At 37.1% G+C, this 22067-nt stretch overlaps 1 protein-coding gene across 2 annotated transcripts in view; it reads right to left on the bottom strand.

Annotated features, from left to right (window-relative positions):
• The window catches only part of Mtmr6 (Myotubularin related protein 6), a 64050-nt gene that overhangs the window by 35267 nt on the left and 6716 nt on the right, over positions 1–22067 (bottom strand). The gene's annotated exons all lie outside the window — the stretch shown is intronic.

The following is a 22067-nucleotide window of genomic DNA, read 5'->3' as shown; positions in this document are numbered from 1 at the left end:
CTTCTTCTTCGTCTGTTCCTAAAATTTATAATTCGAAGCTCTGTTGTGACCTCTTAATGTTATGTTCGTTTCTCTCTCAACCTCTAGGCTTATGTAGCAGAATGAATGGCGTGTGCTGAACAAGGGAAAGGCGCAATGGCTTGCGGCCCTACCTCCAATCCGGAAGTTCCCCGCTGTAAGGACCGCTTTCATCCAGTAATTAGCCTACTTTTGTCCACTTTATTCTTATCGTTTATCATAATATTTCGTTCAACTTACATAATCCATGACGCCAGAAAGAACGAATGACGATCGGAGCACGACAAAGAAAACCCTTTTTTTTTTTTTTTTTTTTTTGCTTAAGTCAGTGTTGTTTTTCTTTTTCTTTTTTTCCCGTATCTCAAATTCAGTAAAATTTATAACGCTTTAAAGTGACATCTGAATGACCCAACACTTTCTGCCTGATCTTTAATATGAGTACAGTACGTTGTTCTCTATTACTGCACATCCTCCATGAAGTAAAGTCGTGGACCTCGTATCGTAGATTTATAGTAGTAAAGAATGCTGTTTTTGACAGAGGGCTGCATGCAAAATTTACCAGTCATTTCTCGTATATGATAAATTTCGACTCTGAATAACCTCTTCAATTGAAAACGTACTAAAGTAAAACACCGCGCAGGTTGAGGAGCTGCTTGTTTCCTGGAAGATACAATCTGAATTCTAATTCCGCGTAGACTATGGATGTTTGTCTGTAAAAATAAATGAATGAATAAATAAATAAATACATAAATAAATACAAAATAAATAAATACATAAATACATAAATAAGTAAATAAATACATAAATAAATAAATACATACATAAATAAATAAATACATAAATAAATAAACACATAAATAAATAAATAAATAAATACATAAATAAATAAACACATAAATAAATAAATAAATAAATAAATAAATAAATAAATAAATAAATAAAGGGCACTACTTAGATGGAATCACTGTAGAAAATTTTCTTCGTAACAATGCGTCATTTCTGGTGATGAAGCGCCCACAAGCTGCAGATATCGACTGAGTTAAGACACACGAACAGGGTTAAAATAGCAGTAGTGTCGTGTTATCCGACCATAACAACTGCCCCTGCGAAGCAATAGACGGGAGCTGGTTTAAAATACTGTTCCCACTGCATACATTCCGCGCACTTCGGTTTGATACACTTACTTCGTATCTGTAAGTATTTGGAAAGTGTTCACTAGGATTTCTCAGTTCCCCGTTTACGAATTAAATGCAAGAAACTTCAACGCCTGAAGAAGTTTTGATCCTGATGTAGACTACAAAGACACAACTGTTCACTTTATAAAAAGTGTTAAAGTTTCATCAAAATATACTATACGGAGGGGAACTATTTACCGAATCGGAAAGTAGAACTAACTTTCCCACCAGTTTCATTCTGTGGCGCGGTCCAGGTTCGATCGCCGGCCAAGTCGTTCTGGAATTTGTGATACACAACACAGACATTGCAGAAGGCTTTCTCGGAGTACTCCCGTTCCCCTCCATTTCCACTTTCATCTATCATCCGCAACAGTAAAATAGGCTGGGTGAAGCCTGGGGGTAGTCCGATGCTGATATAGGAAGGACTACTCACTTGGCTCTATCAGGGGCTGAGAGGCTTTAAGGGCTAATAGTTCCTTGCACACGTCAACAAAGAATTTAGGGATTGTCCCTCTAGCACCGATTAAAAGACCAATATCTTCAACGTCATGGAGATGATATCTTACTAGTACGGCAACTTACTAACCTACCCAAAACAAAAATGCACATTATGTATTAAAACAAATCTCGCATTTGTGTTTCTGAGCAATCCGTTTTTATGATGCATTTGTTGTTTTACGTTTAAATTCCTTCGCTATAGAACAATATCTAAATGGTAACATGAACAAATAAATAACTTCGAACTGACGCTGCTAACTGGCTTCCTGGTGTAGGCCTACTGGTTAAGATACGAGTTTTAGAGATTCTTCTTTTCTGCATTTTCCATGTTCAAACTCCATGAAGATACGAACGTTAATGAGCTATATTTTCTTTTCCGTTTATAAAACTATAAAAACTTATTTTAAAAATTCAGTTGTTAAATTTTACGTAGCCAAACCCTTCTATACACATTTTATTTTAATGCATTTTATCCATGACCATAACAAAAAACATGCCGTTACTAAATACTTTTGCGTTTGTAAAGTAGGCTTTTATTCAACATTACTTTATTCCACTAGTGAGATAAAGACTTTACCTCACAGTTTGAACTTTATCTCACAGTTCATTAGTATTTTCCTAGTACCCGGGCACACACGTATACTTTTCCATTCAACTATTAGTTAAGAAGTTAATATATTAGTTACTAGATGTCACTACCTCTACTTCTTTATTACCATTTCTTAAATCTCCATACACTCAATCTGCTTCTCCTTTCTCTATCTACTGCATCGTAATTTGTGCATTGCATCCATATGTGCACTGTTCAAAACATACAGAGGCGAGCCTGCCTGGAAAGAAATAAAAAATACGTTGCAGCCGCCAAATTACTCTTCAAGGAACGACCACTCTTATAAATTGAGGGAAAGAAGGCAGAGGACGGGCACTGGAAAGTTTTCTTTTCTCAATCGTACTATCAGGTACTGGAATGCTTTACCTGCAGACTTACTAAAGGCTTTACCAACAACCAAAAATGCATTTAAAAATAGGCTTAAGGACCTTACTAACAGACGGTAATTATACACAGTATTTAAAGGGTGTAAATGATATTTTGTTATTGAAGTGTTGTATCAGTGACGAATTACAGTATGTTGTGTCAGTGAAGCTTTATAGTTTATAGTGGCAGTGCAAAGTATTTGAACAGTGAAATGTTTTTGAAGTGTTAGTGAAATCAGGATAGAATCAGTGAAATGTGTCGTAGTTCCAGTGCAGTGAGTGAGTTGACAGCGAAATGAGTGTAGTGTTGGAAGGTACTTGTGCAGATATGAACATATCATACTCGTGGGTTTTAGTTCGAACTTAGGTTTAAGATAGAAATTACATTAATTTTAAATGTTATTTTAAGTGATCGTGCTTCATTTAATTTAGGATGTTCCCTATTATTATTATTATTATTATTATTATTATTATTAATTATTGTTAGTATTAATTAGTATTATTATTAATTGTATTTTTAATTAATAAGTTTATTATTGTCATTATTGAGTGTAATTAGTTACCACTGCCACCGGGTATATACCCATTGCAGTGCGAATAAATACATACATACATACATACATACATACATACATACATACATACATACATAATATGTAATATGTATACAAGAAGCCGGTAACGACAGAGGATCACTGGTATGCATACTGAATGGATACCCAAAAACAGCCCTTTTCAGGACTGCATAATTTTCTTAAAGTGTATAAAAACATATAATTCTGAATAACAAATGTTCAAATTGTAAAGATGTAATAATAATACGAAACAGTCACGACCGGTGATCGAACACGGAACATTTTCTTCGCAGATTAACGCGCTACCCATTCAGCTAGTCCATAACGTTGTAGTTGTTTTGCATATCAAGAGCCGCTTCTCTTGATTACGATGCGTGTTCACATCAGGATTAGTTTTATTGTACTTTAAAATCATGTTGAATTTAGCTGGCGCTCTATTAAAGAACACGGCCAGTCACTTTACATTTCCGTGAGATTGAGACATTCACAAGCAGCGGCACTGCATGGGCAAATCGTACTGACTGCGATGACTGACATATTCAATGGTCTAAGATTCTTCCTGTAACCACCACCGGGTGAAAACCATTTGTAATTAAGATGTTCATTCAAGAATCGATAACAGACGGAGCAATATCGCAATGCTATCTCACCAATAATGTTCAATTCTATTTCACAGCCCTGAAACAATAGCGGAATGGAGTACCTGCGAGTTAGAGATAATCAAGGCAAATGAAGCACAAAGCCGCGTAATTGCGGCCGGCGATAGAGTTGGGTTGAAAGGTCACTCTAGGGACATCCTGCCACAGCTGAGAACAAGTTCATCTCGACCACACACCGTACATTGGAACACGGCTTGCTCTTTTTATTTTATTTTCAGCGTCTCTTAATAATGCTTTCCAAACTTCAACATTTCAATACTCCCCTAAAAAAGGCTAGCAAAGGTATAATAGTTCCTGTCACATAAAAACAACTTCGGTGAAATAATACAATCAAGGGTACTTTCTACAAGGAAGACAGTTTCATGGACGCCACGTTCAAGGTCTCGAGTACATACATACATACATACATACATACATACATACATACATAATCTCGGATCCACTCCCTCGCAGTAACAGGAGCTTGTTTTAACTCCCTGCAGTTGCCAGATTCACCACTTTAATAATAATAATTTATAGTATGTGTGTCTAATGCCTACCCACTTCACTTAACGTGACTCGGGTTCCACATACTGCGAATAGATGGCAGGACTGTTGCACAGGCCACGTTATGCATGATGCGTATAAGAGAGTAAAAATAGATTTTCTCCCCAAGTGCAAAGTTTAGTGTCCGAGACGAAGCCGAGGGTGATAATTTCCACAAGCGCAAAGTAATGTTGAATAAAAGCCTACTTTACAAACGCAAAAGTATTTAGTAAAGGCATGTTTTTCGTTATGGTCATGGATAAATAGATTTTCTCCCCAAGTGCAAAGTTTAGCGTCCGAGACGAAGCCGAGGGTGATAATTTCCACAAGCGCATACTATCTGTTCACTGTCGTGTTCTACACAATAGGCCTATTTTATTAATTACTGGTATCTAAATTTAACTTTAAGTTGTAGGCCTTTTCTTTGTAATGTCCTGTTTGTGAGAAGTTACAAATGAATTAATGTTTGGATTTTATTGTTGCTAATGTGTTGGTTGTCATGGAAAAAGTGATTTACAAATGTTAATTCACTGCTGTGTATTAAGAACTTTTTCTACGACAGTGCGTAAAGTTGCAATTTACTCGACAAATTGAACATGCATATTTACATTTTAGCTCGTATTATTCCCAGGTTACACATGATGTAGTACTCACTGCTTGTATTGTTTCAAAGATCTTGACTTTTCATCAATCCAGGTTACTTATTTCTTCAAGGCTCTGAATGCAGAACGCAGTCTTAAAATTAGTAACTTACTAACAAAAATTTCTCGAAATAATTAAATTAGGCTCATTCACAGAACAATGGTAAGCAGTTGAGTCATCATTCACATTGGAAATTTGACGTTACCATGGAAATACTTATCGTGCAATCACATGAAAATGCAGACGAATATATTATGTGAGATAGTTATTTGTTCCACATAAGGCTGACCACTATTTATATTATAGGCTACCTAATATGATAAAATAAATGAACACCTTGCACTTCATGTTAATGATGAATGTTTTCTTTGTATGATAATGTGGTTTTTCATACAACAGCGATATGACTGGAAGAGGATTAATGTTTCGTCAAACGATACCATTTTATTTCATTTGTTTCTTCCAGCGTTCTCCGATAGCGCTCTTTTTTTATGACCCTTCGGATAGTTTTTTGTTTCAATACAATCGCGACGTCACCGCAAACGAAAAGCATGGAGTTTGCAAGCTTCTGCGTTCACATTGTCGTTCACTTCTAACGCTAACATTTACGAAAATAGTTGTGAATGATGACATTAAATAGCCTGACTGCGTTCACATCTACTTTTCAATGTGAATGTCAATTTTGTTGATTATGGCCGCATGAAATCGTGATCACGAATACCGTAAAACAAGCTGTGATTCTGAATTCATTAAGAATTTAGACGGCCAACTTGAAATATTAATGTAATGTAAATTTGTGCTTTTGTAGAAAAAAACACTGTATGATACACATTCGTAAAGTTATCTTTTTTTGGTCCTCCAGTGTTTGTGAAAGTAGGCTTTGCCCGACTCAAACATTAATTATTATTAAATTATTATAAATTTATTTTCTACATTTCAAAATAATTTTCGTTAAACAGACGAGACGTAGATAGAATATTGTAGTCAACACATTACAAAATTAGCTTCAGTACCTCTGCACTTTCGTAACTAGTTGTCTAAACAACATGTGAATAAAGATATTGTTCAGGTTGCTAAGGACGGTGAAAGGAAGACCAGTTTAGATACCGGTTGTGGATAAAATATATTTTTACACAGAACGAAGACCTACCATTTCCCTCCATCATTCATCCATGATGGTGTGGCGTCATGTAATAATACTGTAAATGTCGTCAGTCTAATCACGCGTAATATTCTTCCTGGTGTTGAAGATGTTGCAATTATTTAAATACTAGCCGTACCCGTGTGCTCCGCTGCACCCGTTAGAAATAAATATAAAGTAATTACATAATTAAAATAGGACATTTGATCCAGGGAACATTGATGTTTGATAGAAGGATAAATCGTTTATTATATTACTTAATTTAAATTGTATTAAAAAAATTAAAATGCGATCATTTTGATCCAGAGACCGCTCATTTGGTCATAAAAATTATTTTAGGAAATACAGGAAACGAATGCCTATCAAGTTTTCTGTGCATAAGAAGCTATTTTAATCTTACCCGTCCTCGATTTACTCAGAAGTTACTGTAATAACATTATAGCATTATGTCCATCTAGGAAAACTACACTTTCCAATGGTGAATTAATAATTAATTACACAAATCGGTTAATTTAGCTTACGATATTACTTCATACAAACACAGAAACATTCTCTGTAGGCTACCGTATGGTTCATAGCTTTCGATTATTGTTGTCCAAGTCCCCTTATAGACGAAGTCATTTGTTTTTTATTTCATTACACCGCCTTAGATGGCGTTGTTACTGTAGTTTTGAAACTCATTTATCTCATTAAATATCAGTCCTATCAAAATTTTGCATGGAATAAAACTTATCGGAAAATTATTCTTAAAGAAACTTTTGTTATGTAATATTTTTCATGAAAATTAATAATAAGGGAGATATTTCGATTTATTTAATTCAAGCCCCCTTATAACCCCCCTTTTAAATAAAATATTTTGAATGCCATATAGCCTAAATTCTAAGTTACAACGAACTTAATTTATATTCCAATTTTCATATAAATCGGTTCAGCCATTATCGCGTGAAAAGGTAACAAACATCCAGACAGACAGACAGACAGAAAGACATACAAACAAAAATGTCAAAAAAGCGATTTTCGGTTTCAGGGTGGTTAATTATATATGTTACGACCAATTATTTTTGGAAAATCGAAAATTGCCAGAAAAATTTCGGCTACAGATTTATTATTAGTATAAATTATGCAACACACAGTACGTCTTCCCTACAAGTCAATGGTGACATGTCAGCAAGATACAGCGTAACAATCCAATTATTATGTCCGAGAAGTCACAAGTCAGTTGTCTGGCTGTTAACGTGCCCGCTCAGTCTCTGCTGTAAAGAAAGTCACGTCCACTACGTCCTCAGGAAGTTCCGAAGTCACCTGCAGTAGTGAACATGGACCTCGTGGTCTCTATCGTTCAATACACATGAAGCGCAACTTCTTCCCTAGAATATCGAACACAGTACTTTTAGCTTCTTGTGACAGCCGCCTTACGCACGTCTAGAGTTGAGCTTAAACGATATTTTCAAGTATCTGTGACAACTGTGACTGTGACAAACATCTGTGACTTTTATCGGTGATTTTGTCACATCGATGTTTTATATCGATACGTAGCATGAATTACACCAATATTTTATCACCGATAAAAATTAGCAGGAAATATTGAAGAGCAGTGAAATATGAATACGATTTCTCTATACACACCACTCATCAGTAATTTATATAGGAAAATCCAACAAACAAATTATGTATATGTACCATTAACAAATAAATACTTACCTAACTGAACAGTAACATGTCAAAAGTTCACCTCATGTACCAAGAGGTTATATTATAGATATTGAACCAGTTGATCATTTTTAAACGTAGCTGGGTATGGAGAAATTGAGGTTATATGATTATCCTAATCGTTTTAAAAATTGATCCTTTTTATTGTATATAATATAATGGATGTCCCGCGCCGTGGCGTCGCGGTCTAAGGCATCCTGCCTAGGATTCGCGTTACGGAATGCGCGCTGGTTCGAGTCCTCATGAGGGAAGAAATTTTCTCATGAAATTTCGGCCAATGTATGGGACCGGTGCCCAGCCAGCATCGTGATGCACTTGGGGAGCTACGATAGGTAGCGAAATCCGGTTGCGAATGCCAGCTATAACGGCTGGGGGGATCATCGTGCTAACCACACGTTACCTCCATTCTGATTGGATGATCGTCCACCTCTGCTTCGGCATGTGGGCGTGAGGTCAGCAGCCGGCTGGTCGGTCTAGGCCCTTCACGGGCTGTAGCGCCACGGATTATTATTAATATAATGGATAAATTATTTTAAGTCGTGCATTAACTTTATAACATTGAGTCATAGAATAAAAATTAATGAAACATAAGTATTCGGAAAAACACTGGAAAATAATTAGAAAACAAAACAGTTGTTGAGACAGGATTTTACACAAGATTAAGTTCTGGTAACCAATGGTGTTGTTATTTAAATCGTGTAATAACTACATCATTTATAATAAGATGGAGAAACTACCGCCCGATTGCTGTTATTGTATCATGCGCACGCGCAAACCTACGACGTAGAGGAGAAAATATCAGTCACAGAGTACTGAATACGGTGCAGATTTCGATAGCGATATTTTGTCACAGATATTTCGCGTCATCAGTCACAGGTTAATCTGTGACAAAATATCGGTTTGTGAAATATCGGCCATCTCTACGCACGTCTGTGGACTCCTCAGTATCCTGGCCCGGGTATCACCCACGATGTCTTCTACCAGGACTGTCAGCATCGTGAATACTGCCATAAGATTATACGCCGCATTACTGTGTGATAGTATTGCGTCAGGAAATGTCGTAAGGAATTGTTGTTGCACTTGCTCTTGTGGAGAAAGACACTCGTTGTTCCGCCGTCAACGCCAATTCCCTTATTCACAGACGAGTAAGCAATTGATATATCTACCTGTCTGACAACTGAATAACAATGCGCAGAGCGAGAAATGACGGTCAACCAATGGCAATGGCGCATCGAACGAGCACAGGGAAATAGGAACTTATCTGAAACTACACGTGAAGTCAAGATTCACTGCATACCAAGAAGGTAACAGACTCATAAGAGATCTTGTTAAGTAGCTATAAACAAGGTCCCCTATCAGATACGAAGCATCTTTTCTAAACATGCCAACCCTTCTCATTCAAAGACCTACTCAACGCTTACAAAACTATTGTTAACTTTATACAGAGTGATTTATATACAACTGACACATTTCTTTCTTTAATTATTCCGTTGGAAATTCATTCAATGACCCAATTTTAGCACCAAATTAAGCAGAATGTTCTGGAGTTTCGATTCCTTGTCACTAGATGCGCAGATGTTTATGTTTTATTCCTATTGTTGGCAGCACTGACCCAATTTTAGCACCAAATTAAGCAGAATGTTCTGGAGTTTCGATTCCTTGTCACTAGATGCGCAGATGTTTATGTTTTATTCCTATTGTTGGCAGCACTAGATGCGCAGATGTTTATGTTTTATTCCTATCGTTGGCAACTGTTTTCGACATTTTGTGTCAACGTGAAAATGCAGTACACATTAAATCAACGACTCTTCCTTGTGAAGCAATACTGGATTACGAATTCAATTACAGCTACTCAAAGGGCATACCAGAGAGAATTTGGTGTTCGCAATCCTCCCAAAAGAAACACAATACTGGGACTGGTAAACGAATTGGAAACAACTGGATCTCTCGTGAGTGAAAAGGGCCAATTTTTTTAACCAGACTGTGAACACTGCAGAGTACCGACTGATTTTCATGGAGTTTGTTGAGCAACTGGACGATGTAGAGCTGAGTCAAGGATATTTTCAGCAAGATGGCGCTACATGCCATACATCAAATGAATCTATGGAACTAACTGCAAGTTTCTTTGACGACCGAATAATTTCCAGGAACCTGTGGCCACCGAGATCTCCGGATTTGACAACGCCGGACTTCTTTCTATGGGGTTACTTAAAAGACAGGGTTTACGCCACACGTCCCCAGACACTGGACGATCTGAAGCACAACATCACACAGGAGATTCAAGCTATTGACAACAGAGTCCTCCAACGAGTGGCCAGTAACATGGAACGACGTGTTGAGTTGTGCCTTATGCAGGATGGAGGACATTTTCAACATTTGCTATAGAGGTAAATAATCTCCCAAAATTCCTCTACATTTTAGGTATAATAAGTTGTCGCTAGCACAATTTGTTTTGAAACAATTAATGAAAGAAATGTGTCAGTTCTATATAAATCACTCTGTATATCAGACATACATAACATTCATGTTTTAACTCTGTGAATAAATTCCTGAGGTACTTGCCACATCATATGGTACATTCAATGCTACGAAACAAGATGCAATCAATGGATTCTATGCATGCCAATCCAAATAGCGAAAGAGTTTCACAGTGACACAACTGTGTAGTAACAAAACCAGACGCACCATGCCTGGTACCTACCGGTCATACCTTAAGTTCTTGAAAGCATCTGCGTGGTGATTTCATTGGTACTGTGCAACCCCACGGCTTTCAACTTAGAACTACCAGTCCGACAATGAGTCATCTGCAATTCCGGGGGTTAACTACTTCACCTTGTCCAGGAGGACCGATATGGAAAAAGTTGATTGCTCACGCTACACACAACTTTCGCGAACACGCAACTCGGTTCCTCGTAGCCCACACCCTCTTCGTAATGACTTTCAAGGGGCGCTGCCAACGTCTCACGGAACTACCAATACAATAGACCGCACAAAAGATCAATTTATTGGAGGGCTCAAAGTTATTGAACGGAGCGCAGTCCTTTCATAATTATAGGTATTAACGTTCTCTGGCGTCTTTCTTTCCCGATCTTCCCTGCCAAATAAGAATTAATGAAAAATCTATCTATAGAAACTTGAACATAGAAGTATAGCAAGTAGTTCTGTAACATAAATAGAAAAAGATCCGTAGGAAGTGCTTGTGACACACACCACATTCCCCTTTATAATTTTTCTCAAGCTATCCTTCGAAAGATATAGACAATAAAATTATATAATACATTGGTTCTCAACCTATGGTACGTAAGCCATTGCTAGGTGGTACTTTAAGTTTGAAATAAAAATACAAATTATCATAAAATATAAACACATAGTTGTTTTTTGTATATTATATGGAAAACTCCATTAAATAAATGTAAAGGTTATTTTACGACGCTTTATCAACAGCTTAGGTTATTTAGCGTCTGAATGAGATGGTGATAATGCCGATGAAATGAGTCCGGGGTCCAACACCGAAAGTTACCCAGCAAAATAAATGTAAATAATAGCCTAAATGTAAATAATAACTGGTTTTTAATTAAACACGCTGTAACAAAGCAATAAATTATTGGTACTGGAGGATAATAACGTTTATTATGATTTTGAGAGCGACTTGCCATTATAAATTTTGTTAGCGGTACAGTAAATTAAATAGTGGTACGGTGACATAATAGATATGCACGAAATTTCCATTTCTGCACTGTGTACACAAGAACTTCTTTTGTGATCCAAAAAAAAAAGATTATATGACTAAATGTACAAACAGGTCTACTAATATTTGAGTAGAAGTATGCCAAATGCTTATAAAATAGCTACTCGTGTATTTTAACCATTACTTCACGAAAGTAAATTTTTAAGTTATCAGGTCGTCTCATAAGTAATGTAGGTTTTCTAAGATTTTAATGATTTTCTTCAGTTGGGCGTTGTGAATGCAGTTCTCTAAAGCACTACTGGAAATAAGATTATGAAGTTGTTACCGCGGTTCGAAGGACATGTTGTTCGTAGCAGTCCAATTGCATCTCTCGTACCTTTTCCCTTCCTGAAGCCAAACTGCTCTTCTTCCAACTGTGCTTCCATCTTAGAATATAAACGTCGATTCAGTACTCGCAAGAGAATCTTCGCCGAGTTTAAGTAGTCCTGAACTCGTTACATTTCTTGACATTATTTTTCTCCTTGGAAGCAACACGTCTGCGTGAAATCTAAAAAATAAAGGAATATTACCCTTAAATTTTTTATTTCGGGAAAAAAAATTTCGGCGTTTTTCGACACGCCCTACGTTCTGTTAATCTTCTGCACCGCTGTGAGTTTGTCGGCTTATTCCAGCTAAGTAATACAAAAAGCACAAAGAAAATATTTTAATCTTGTTTGCAGTAAAATGCTATTGTGTGCCACTCATTTCAAATAAATAGATAGCCATTAGCGTCTTTGCTGAGAACAAAATTAGTTTTATGTGCCTCACTGACTCACAGATACTGAATATGCACAAAACACATCCGAGAAATCTCTGTACACATTCCTTGTACAATATCTAAATGCTTGCACACGATTGACCTATACGTTTCATTGTTATTCTAAATCACGCCGTATAAACAACACAAAAGATCATATTCTGAGGATGGCGGAACACATTATACGTCAGATTCTTTGGAATTAAATCCAAGGGGCCATATGTCATATGAAAGATCGAGGAAAACATGGAATGAGCACTTTTCTGCCGATGCAGGGTTTGATATCGTACAAGCCGTGAAGTAGACTGTGGTGATGACAATCGAGGCGGTGATGACAATGATGACGATGATAGATAGCGATCATAACGATGATGATGATGATAATGATAATAATAATAATAATAATAATAATAATAATAACTGAATCAGTCATTTCTAAAAGGGCATTATTTAGAAATTACAACAGCAATCAGATCTCCATAAAACTGCCTTATCTAGGGAAAAGTGCTGTGAATATTGTGAAGCTTGTGTACATCTTAATAAATGCACGGAACAATTCTCTTTGGTAACAGAAAGTTTATTCAGGTGAGACGAAAACGATAGCGTTATGTTATGTGATTTTAACAAAACATTAAATAAAGCCATTTTACAAGTAACTGATTCTATGATTATTATTATTATTATTATTAATTATTGTTAGTATTAATTATTAGTATTATTATTATTAATTATTGTTAGTATTAATTATTAGTATTATTATTATTATTATTAATTGTGTTTATTATTGTCTTTATTGAATGTAATTAGTTACCACTACCACCGGGTATATACCCATTGCAGTGTGAATAAATACACACACATACATATTTTCTCAAAATTATATAAACATAATATGTTAATATTTGCCTATGCAATGATATCGGTAATGCAAGAAGCACGTTGGTACTGTTAAAAGGACAAATTCTACAGTAGACTATGATAGCTATCCTACTTACTTACAAATGGATTTTAAGAAACCCATAGGTTCATTGCCGCCCTCACATAAGCCCGCCATCGGTCTCTATCCTGTGCAAGATTAATCCACCTCCCTCAAATCCATTTTAATATTATCCTCCCATGTTATTGTATGGATTCGTAACAAGCTGCTTTTTACGGTGATGGGTTGTTAGTCCTTCGCCCAACCTCCAAGCTGGAGGACCACACCTTATCGGCTGTCGACGACTGCTTATTCAATATATTCGCAGCTACCCTCCATATCTGGCGGCCGTCTCAGCTATCCTACTATCTTCTTCAAATAATTGAAAGCTGCACAACATATTACTGTTTTGCGCTAATGCCAGACAACTCTAATACTCGTAGTTATATTACCAGTCACTAGAGTGTTCTCTTTTGCCCAACATCAGCTATTCTCTTCTAAGTACATTCATGCTCGAAGTTCCCAACCACCTGTTTGTCAATTCACAATCTCCCTCGACGCAATAGCATAGTGAGGGATAAGCTATGTTGGTGTTCACTTTCCACCACCGAACAATCCTTCCCAAACTGTGACTGATCCACATTTTGAACGTGTGTCTCTTCCATAGCTCGAGGAGGACTGCCTCTAGCATAATGATGACAGTTGTATCGATCACGTGGAACACAGCTTCTTCACAAAAGTGCAATTTGTGAAACTCACATTCCCTCGAAACAAATTCACACAATTCCAACCGCCTGAAGGAATCGATTTGAAGGGACGGTACCAAGCTCACCTGCACCTCGTGGGCTGTTGGCGTAATGAACAAGGAGGCAATCAAAATGTTTCCGGACTGCCCTGAATGTAGGCAACACACAAGCCACAGGAAACGGAAAAGTTAACTAGAACCAGGGAAACGCCTACTAAATGCGTCACTTGAAAGACAGAGAATAGACCTACTTGCCGTAAGGTGTATATGGAGAGATTCCAGGAAAAACCGCTATAGGTCCTTGACATGTTTGATAGACTTGACTCAACAGGCATGGAAGCAATGATCTTCAGTGACATGATTGTTTATAGGTACAATAAATACAAGCGAAGTTCGAAAATATATTGATTGCAACATACATTTACTTTAAACGTGCCACTACGTATAAATGATATGATTTTCAAATATAATACAACTTGTAAGACATATGAGAAAGTATGGGTCAGCTTCGAAATATAGAGTTTTGTACACTGTCCATGTGATTTCTTGTGACTGGAATCTTGTTCTAATTCTGTCCGAAAGCCCCCTCCCTAAAAAGAGCGCACCCTGAAGAAAGAACAATTCACACAACAAAGGCACATGTTAGTAAATTAAACGCTGCGTCCATTTAACAAGTCATAAGACAATTGAAAACCACTTTTGAAATTCAATCTATTACAAACAAACAATAAAACTGTTCAGTCATCTGTATCTCCGCTCTGCAACTGCAAACATATCAGAGCTATGAGAGCGATCCAGCAGAAAATAACACAGCAGGCCTACTCGTGCTCACTCTACTGTGCTGCAATGTTCTGAGGTGCAATGCAAAATGCTGTACCGAAAAGTCACATGTGTACGAAATGCTTACGTCTGTAATTGAATTGTGGACTTTGCTTTGAGATATCGCTGAACACTACAACTTAATGAGATGTCAATGAATACTATTACATCTTACGGAGATGCTGGACATTATTATTCTGACCAAATAATTAGATGCAAACGTATGCATGGACAGTAATCTTATAATATTATGTGTTTCTGTTTTCGGAACAATAGCAATTAATCACGGGTAGGACGTAGTTACCATACCTGTCACCAGATCTGAGATTTTCATGTTTAGCACAGACCAGGCAGATAACAATTATTATTCTGGCTTAATTCGAAAAGTAAAACCCGCGTGACAGACTGCGACATGTAAAAGAACCCTGTGCATGTATGAAAGGGCTCCGGGAAAAATTACGGCTAGTTTATAGCCAACATCATTCTATCATAGGCGCTAATGAATTCCATTGTACTCACTGCACTACGTCTATGTAGCTCAGCTATTATGATAATTTAGATATCAAATTATAAAACATTACAACAATTATTGTAATAACAATAACAACATAAATTCGATGTAAAAACATTTTATTGTATTTTAATAACTTGACAAGACAATATTTTAAAACATAAAGTGGCACAAAGGCGCTTCCTCAGTTAATTTTCGAATTCATGATCAAACCACAGGAATTAGCTGATACAAGTTTAAGTCAACGAAATGAAAGAATATCAACAAACCTGCAGAGAGTATTTATAGGAATATGTCTTGACATTCATAGCAAGAGGCCACATCAGGCTAATTGTAAATACGAGACGATGATGTCTCATCTGTTCTACAATTGAAATGATTAAGGAACTTACGACGACAAGCAATTATGTAGTTTCCGCACACGTAAGTAACATATTAATGGGCACAAGTACTTTCTAGGAATTTTATTGCCACAGTTTAGACCAATTCCAGAATAGTGGCGTATGAATTAGAGATGAAACAGTGGCAACGCTGCAGCTCCTCTGCGCGAGATATCGATTGGACCAGAAAATTCCCCATGAATCGCAACCCCTGGCTGGCAGGCAGCATGGTGCACCCTCTACGTCACAACAGGTGAGCAAGGTCACGGAGTGGCGAACTAGGTCAGAGTCTCACCATTCAGGTCCGCCAGTCGCGGCTTAATTGGCTGCGCTACAGAGGAAACCTTTTTTAGTGGGTTATGTTACGATGCTTTATCAACATCTAAGGTTATTTAGCGTCTGAATGAGATGAAGGTGATAATGCCGGTGAAATAAGTCCGGGGTCCAAGTTACCCAGCATTTGCTCATATTGGGTTGAGGGAAAACCCCGGAAAAAACCTCAACCAGATAATTTGTCCCCACCGGGAATCGAACCCGGGCCACCTGGTTTCGCGGCCAGACGTGCTAGCCGTTACTCCACAGGTGTGGACCCGAGGAAACTAGATATGGGGCACAATATAATAATAACAATAAATTCAGTATGTTTTATCTCATTAAGTTAAGACCGCAAGGTGTTCTTTTCCATTTATACCAGGAGCACATTTGTATGTATGTATGTAGCCTACACATATTCGAACAAAAAACATAATTTTTAATAAATGTATATTTAAGTAACAAAAGGGGTATTTTACATGAAATGTATCTTTATAATATTTTATGCTCGACCATGCCGAAATGTACTAATTATACACATGGTAGCAATCCTTTAATGCATGTCATTAAAGTACACCTAGGCTACTCATTAAAGTACAGGTCTTCAGCCAATGATAACTCACCTTACATGTGTTCAGCCAATGACAAGTCAGCTTTGTACCGTTATACAACCGCAAGTATAGATTATTCTCGGATATGCAATCGAAAGAGAATTAGCGAAAAGTCACGGAGGCTGGAAATTCAATACTGTCGCAGAAGGTTATGTTCTGTTACTATAATAATTAGCGTTAATTGTAAATAATATTCAAATAAATTCAATTTGTCATCTCGTTTTTCAATGTCGAATTCAATAATCAAGGTTATAATATTATAATATTATAATATTATCAAGTTTAACGGGACTACGTCAAGGTCAATGGCATTATTTTTCCTCGGAAAAAATCAATACTTTCGCGTCTGCGCACATCTCACAATTCACGACCTAGAACAAGGTCACTTCCGATCTTGTGAGATACAAATAAAATGTATACATCTGAATACCGGTAATTTCAAGTTAGAAATATGGTCGAGCATAAAAAGTCGTATGAAACTCGCCTATAATGGTAATTAAGAAGCTCGTATGAAAATTATGAAACTCGCTTGCGCTCGTTTCATAAATATCCATACTCGATTCTTAATTACTATCATTATAGGCTCGTTGCATAATGTACTATTAAAGCATCACTTACTACATCTTTATTTATACAAAAATCATAACTTTAACAAGCAAAATTAATACAACTGGGAATGAATAGAAGTCTTACATTAACCATTTGGTGCCACTTGAATTTATTTTCTACAAAACCACCTTGCCACTAAGCAATCACAGAACTATTCTAACAACTCGGGGTACTCAATAACGTTCATTACCGGTACCAGCTCACATCATTCTGTGAAATTGCAATTCTTCACGAGGAGCTGCCTTAATCTCAGCCAGGGTGCGAAGAATTCGACGTCCGAGCATGATGGATGATTTGAGGTCAGAACTTCGTGCAATCCGAAGTAATACATCAATCTCCTTTAGAAACTGTGAGCAGTCAGAGGTCTGGCGAAATTCCCGCCGACATGAGGGGCAAGTGGAACGACATGTTCAAGAAGCACCTCTGCGACAATGTGCATTTAATGGACACACCCACACTAGGGGCAGTACTTGCTGAGAAGGTACTGGGGGCACAGTGGTCCACAAGTCTGCGGCCCTCTTGACACCAGGCTTGAATCTTCTTCTCGATGCCACTCGCTGATGTTGATATTACGTACTTGTTGGTATCTACGGAGTTGAAAGGTGTTCTGTGGCCGATTTAAGCTTCGGACGGTCTGATACCGGCAACAACTTACAGCTGGGAAAACACTCGTACGTGACGTTCCTAGCACATTTGCATCACGACGGAAGCTTCACCCAATGCAACTGATTCTGCAACGTGTTCAAAGCTATCTTGTGTTAAAGTTTTCTTCATGGGACTTCATTAAATACTGAAAATACTTGGGAAATGCGAAAAAAGACCATCAAAAGCAACAAGATCGACGATGGGGACCAGACAGTCAAAATTGTGAAACATCTCTATGACAACTGCAAATCTAACCGAGATAACATAAAACTGCAAAAACATGTATCAGTGAGATTACGGTACGAAAAGCAAGGGGATGGTCCCATTTTATCATTTTCTTATTCCATATGTTAGAACAGTGCGCTAGGACCAAAACAAAACAATTATTACATCTAATCAAGATAATTTTATGACATATTTCAAATATTCCAACTGTTGGGCTTTTTTTGCTCGGAAGTGTATGAGAACGGAAAATGCTCTGTTGCTATATTGTGCTTCGCTCTTAAATGGGACATTTACGTTATCGCAAACACCGTAACAGCGTTGCCAATACAAATTCAGGAAAACTCGTCAGACAAGAATATAATTCCTCTGTATCCCTATATTATCAAAGTAAATTCTTTGACACTGTTGCAAATTAAAAAAATCGCTACAGCCTTGTGCTAACAACAAAAAATATTCATTTTTCTTCGGTAAAGATTACGTGTTAGCCCGTTAGATCTAGCGGGAAAGCACCAAATTGGCAACACCGAATTAATTAGACCCTCGGCCAGAACGTCCTATAGGCAGTGGTACGTGTTTCAGTTTGTCATTGTGCATGTGGCAACAGAGTGCTTTCCGTGTACATTCGGCGCAATGGATATCTCGAGAATGTAAAGTCTCGCATGTTCTCTAATTCTCTGTGTGGGGAGAGAGCAGCCACAGCATGTATACATTCTCCAGCTATCCACTGCGCCCTCAGTACAGACTCAACGGTGCATTCTACGTTGAAAACGACACATTTCCAACACCTTTCTCAGCTTTCCATATTTTGCTACCTACGCTAATAACGGAGTTCGTCTATGGTGCCGGACTTTTCAATCACTCCACGTATTTAACGATAGAAAGACATCACAGGTAAACGTATTTTAAAAGACTAATTTTCAACAACTAAGGAAGTAGGTCACTCGAATGAAAGCGCAGTTAATGTGCCTGAAACGAAAAATCGATGTACTCTTAATTAAATGTTTTTCAGAGCTAGCAGACTACAACAAAACGTATGTGTGTATGTAGATTGTTTTAAAGGGTGCGTCAGCATCTCTAGATATTTACGCCCTTTTAGCACAATGCACTGCTTTAGGGCATAGAATACAAAGTAGCAGATAATAAACTATAACAAGTACTACAAACGACAACGTGTATTATCTGTAAAATAAGAAAAAGAAAACTTAAGGTGAGAACGATACTAAAATCTAAATCAAATACCATTAAAATCGATACAAACAAAGACATAACTAGAAAAATATAAACTCATCATTGTGACCTATTTAGAAAGGACTGGGAGGATTCAAGATAACGCAGACCCTATATTATATCAAATAGGCCTAAAGTATTTAATATAACCTCCAAATATCGTTCAAGGGAAAATGTTGAAGATGGAGAAAAGAAAAAAACGGACAAACGGACAAACATCGACACAGAAGAAGGAAAAAAAAAGTACAGGAAACTAACCAACGAACAAAGAAGAGAAACTTATAAGTCGAAGGAATACTGCATGAAACAGAGATGAAAGAAATAGAGGATCTAGAGAGAAAAGGAAGATATGATTTAATATACCGCGAAGTAAAATGTATTAACTTCACATTTAAGAACAGGACATCCATACGGTTTATAGAAGACGAAATCGGCAATGAAATAACACACGAATAAGGCATACTGAACAGAACACGAAATATGTAGAAGAGTTATATGAGACATGGAATCGTCCAGATAAGTTAGCCGTAGAAGAAGAAAAGGATTTTCTATTCTAAGGGAAGAAGTTGCATCAGTTATTCATAGATTTCAAAAAGGCATATGACTCGGTTAAGAGAGAAGTTTTATACGCTATTCTTATTGAATTTGGCATTCCCAAGAAACTAGTTCGATTAATTAAAATGTGTCTCAGTGAAGTACAGCAGAGGTCGTATAGGTCAGTTTCTATCTGATGCTTTTCTAATTCACTGAGGGCTAAAGCAAGGAGATGCCAGAAGGAAAGTCCAGGATAACAGAGAGGGTTTGGAATTGAACAGCTGCTTGTCTATGCGGATGACGTGAATATGTTAGGAGGAAATCCACAAACTATTGGTGAAAACACGGGAATTTTATTTGAAGCAAATAAAGAGATAGGTTTTCAAGTAAATTCCGAAAATACAAAGTATATGATTATGTCTCGTGATCAGAATATTGTATGAAATGGAAATATAAAAATTGGAAATTTATCCTTTGAAAATGTGGAAAAATTCAAATATCTTGGAGCAACAGTAACAAATATAAATGACACTCTAGGGGAAATTAAACGCAGAATAAATATGGGAAATGCCTATTATTATTCGGTTGAGAAGCTTTTGTCATCCAGTCTGGTCTCAAAAAAGCTGAAAGTTAGAATTTATAAAACAGTTATATTACCGGTTGTTCTGTATGGTTGTGAAACTTGGACTCTCACTTTGAGAGGGGAACAGAGATTAAGGGTGTTTGAGAATAAGGTGCTTAGGTAAATATTTGGGGCTAAGAGGGATGAAGTTACAAGAAAATGGAGAAAGTTACACAACGCAGAACTGCACACATTGTATTCTTCACCTGACATAATTAGAAATATTAAATCCAGACGTTTGAGATGGGCAGGGCGTGTAGCAAGTATGGGCGAATCCAGAAATGCATATAGAGTGTTAGTTGGGAGGTTGGAAGGAAAAAGGCACGTCAACTTCAGATTGACAATTACCTCCTCTAGGCAATGTATTTTTTGAGGGAACACACAGCCTTCTTGGACGGACAGTTAATACTGAACATTATCGGCAACTTTTGTGCAAGGAGTGTTTCCTTCATTAACGACACCTTCACCATCGAGCTACCGTAGCAGCTATATAGTCTTGTTTTCACAGTGCTAATTTCAAACTTTATCACTAAAGGTAAGAAGTTCGTATTTCATCTACTGCCGAACCGAGATGTTGTCACCTGGCACGAGCATGCTGTAATACAGCCGTGGCGAAAAGGCCATGGTGCGCCGAGCCACTGTGTAAGCTGCAACGTGCATAGCACCTACGGAGGGAGGCGGACAACCGAAGGGGAAGTTAATGTTTAGGACGTGTAACGAAGAAAGAAATGAACAAGAAAACATAGGACACATTACCACAACCTAAAATTGTCTTCAGAATGTCTCTGCAACAAAGTTTCAAAATCAGAATTTATGTCACTTACTGCCAATCGTAGTTGATCACGAAGGTATTTGTTGTCAGTCGTGATCTAAATTTGATTTTTACTATTTTCATTGTTGAAAATAATGTTTCACAAACGTAAGTTACAGCGAACATGGCTTCAACAGAGCAAGCGAAAGAACGAAGCTTCAAATATTTATTTTTTTCCAAAGATTTGAAAAGTTCAATATCTGTCAAGTCCTTACATCTAGCTTTCATTTAACGTCGCATTGTAAATCTGTGAGTTTAAATTGAAAATCTAACCGCATTATTCGTACATCTGCTGTAAAAGAATCGACGTACAGAGATGATTATGATGATAATGATAATAATAATAATAATAATAATAATAATAATAATAATAATAATAATAACACTTAACCTTTCAATGTTTCATCAGTAACATGTAGTAACTTATAATGCCGTTTTATGTTATACAACCGTTTTCCTAGCAATATTTGTGAACAAATCATACATTTAATATTTTCATCATATTGTAAGCAAAAGAATGCATCCCCCCCATCCCATTTGAAACTTTCGTTTTTTATAGAGGTACATGGTTTCGGGAGAGATATTGCGACGATACGCCACTCGCAGGTCCGAGACAAATACAAATAGAACGGAGTTTGACTCCAGTGAGTGAGAGGGTGGGGGTTGTAGGTAGGAAGCGAGAGAAAAGCACTGCGAGC

The sequence above is a fragment of the Periplaneta americana genome, chromosome 12, assembly GCF_040183065.1.
Source record: "Periplaneta americana isolate PAMFEO1 chromosome 12, P.americana_PAMFEO1_priV1, whole genome shotgun sequence".
Classification (NCBI taxonomy): domain Eukaryota; kingdom Metazoa; phylum Arthropoda; class Insecta; order Blattodea; family Blattidae; genus Periplaneta; species Periplaneta americana.
Note: the sequence above shows the minus strand (reverse complement) of the source record. Positions and strands in the feature narration are given on the sequence as shown.